Consider the following 2,735-nt stretch of genomic DNA (forward strand, 5'->3'; position numbering starts at 1 on the left):
TTTCAAAAACAGAAGGATTTTCTTATCACGTTTCGTAAAGAAATAAACCCAACACAAGAACACCAAGCACACACACACACACACACTGACCAACAGTCAAATGTGAACAGAAAGAGAAAAGATATTATTACTCATTGTTTTTCATAATCACTTTGTTACCATTCAAATAATGCTCACTTGAACCCTGATTGGGAGGAGTCACATCGGTTTGCACGCGATGCTTAAAACAATTGAAAGGGTGAGTTGGGGGAGGCGAGGTCTGTCTGCGCAGGGCGAGACCCGCGCGGCCACCGACCGGGCTAAAAGACAAAGGTAAAGAGACGACTCGCGCGCTGACTCAGGCGTCATTGTATGATTCAGCACAATGAAACCCTCCAGGATGAGATTACTACCGCCTGATTTTAATCCACACACACACCTAGAGCGCGGTGTGGCCTTAATTTAATATCGCACAAACTACAGCAAAGCGGGCACCTTTCCAACAGAGTGACTCACTGACGCTCGTCTTACAAAAGTCCCATCCATCAAGGAAAACTAACGTCGCAGGATAAAGAGGCGGCTGAGAGTATGACAAGGACAAACAATAGCATCAGGCTCGGAAGAATATCTTGCTAATCCTTTGGCAAACAGGTGTGACCCCTAAGCCAACAAAGCTTTCAGTTATTCAGAAAACAAACAGAGAAGAGAAGCTGCTGGTGACAATGATAAATTTGGGGGGACACACCCATGAATAAAGCATCTCAGAGAAGATCAAAGAGATGGATCTTAGCGTTTGTAAGCATGCTAACTTCTACTTCGCACATAAAGATCCCATCAAACGGAGGCTGCTTTGCAGGTATTTGGTCTAAAAACCAGAGTCAGGGACACATTTGGTTTGTTCCACACTCTTGTTAAAGTTTTGACCTGATGGGGCAAGATACAATTTGGACAGAAACCCAAAGTTCTTTACAGGTTTTAAGCTAAATGCTAATGGTAGCAAGCGTACATGCCCGCATTCAGAGTGTGTAAAATGTTTGTGAATTCTTGAGTTGTTACTTGTTTTTCGGATGTTTTGGATGTCAGTACATTTTTGGGGGGATAGTAAGTTAATATTTGTTATTTAAATTTCATAACCTTTTTCTTTATAAAGGGCCTGTGTCCACTAACAGCGTTTTTTTTTGTGCTGGCAGCGCCTTTTTTCTATAAATTTAATTTCAATGTCACTTCTCCCTCACCGACCAATCAAAATGAAAAAGGGGCAGGACTTCTGATATCAACTTTGTCAAAAACAATGGCGGAGGAGAAGCTAATCCTTTCATTTTTTTCGGCTACAATTTCCAGGTGCTGCTGCTAATGCCAGGACACGATTCCTTTATATTGTTTTCTTCGTATATCATTTCCTTGAATAAAAGTGATTATTAAGCATACAGAGCAATTTAAGACTCACGTAACAATCACTACGAAGGGAAGCGGCAGAGCCGGCAGTCATTTTCGTAACTTAGAAACAGTGAGAAGTGCTCTGAAATTTTGAGGTTGTGGGCGCTGCCAGCGCAAAAAGCGGCGTTAGTGGAAACAGGCCATAATTGTATGTTTTAGGAAAAAACACTTTCCACTTTCATCATTCATTAGGCCTTTACATTTTCTGCTTTACGTCACCTTGCATTGTTTCAATGACATGTTAGCAGAAATGTTAGCATGCCAACACTTGCTGACTAGCGCAAAACATCTAGATGAAGTATGAACTGACCCAAAACTTAACAGAAAACAACAGTCAGAGACATTTTATCAGAACTGAATCCATGCATCCTAAGAGTCACACTGCCTCTTTAGCGTGGCTGAAAACACAAAATAGCTGCTCTTCTTGTTAAAGATATTTGCAGACAACTTTTAAATAGAAGTCAGTGCGTTCTAGTACCTTCAAGGTTGAACACTAACTGGAGAAACATTAAATCATTTGGGGAAAAATATGATTTACATAACTCCAAAGTCCTTTTTAAGAGCTTTAATTCAGAGGCAGAGTCGTGGGCAGTGTTGGCCGCGTCTGTTGTCTTGAGTTAAACCTTTTTAATCAAACTAATTATCCACACCTGCACCTGGCAGTCGGCTTCACTAGGGAACGAATGAATGCACTGATGAGAGACAGAGCTGAGTTTAAACACGAGGAGAGACTGAGAGCGGAGTTAGTCTGAAGTAAAAGTCCTGACTGGGAGCATCTGCAGCTCTGGCACGCTGTATTCATGAGCTCAGGATAGTTGAAGGTCATTGCTGAAAGTGCTGCTGCCAACAAAGCGCAGTACGTTTGGAGGTGTGAGGCAGGTGGCACTATAATAAAGGTGGGATTTGGAAATTGCTCTCTGCTTTATATTGTTTGGCTCCGAGCTCTCCGTCCATTTCAATGCTGCTGCTGTTTGTTCTGCTGGCGACGAGATGACATCATGTTTGGGACTACTGGTTGTTTTGGAGTGTGCAAGTATATTGTGATTTATCTTGCCACTTTGACACCATTTGTTACCATAATCTACCATCTACAAATTAAACTTTATTAAACTGAATAAACTTTTTATTTAGCTATTGATTCTTTTGAGGTAAGTTAACTTTGTGACCTTGAGCCAAAAGCGTGATAGAGATAAATTAAGATACCTGCTGAATGAATCTTTGCATATGTAGAGCTTATATATGTATAACAATAAATATGTTTATTTTTTATTACTTCAATATATTATTTAAAATATAACTTTTTGGTTAATTAGCCCATT

The sequence above is a fragment of the Semicossyphus pulcher genome, unplaced genomic scaffold, assembly GCF_022749685.1.
Source record: "Semicossyphus pulcher isolate SPU_LCO1_2020_fin unplaced genomic scaffold, fSemPul1.0.p SCAF_8, whole genome shotgun sequence".
NCBI lineage: Eukaryota > Metazoa > Chordata > Actinopteri > Labriformes > Labridae > Semicossyphus > Semicossyphus pulcher.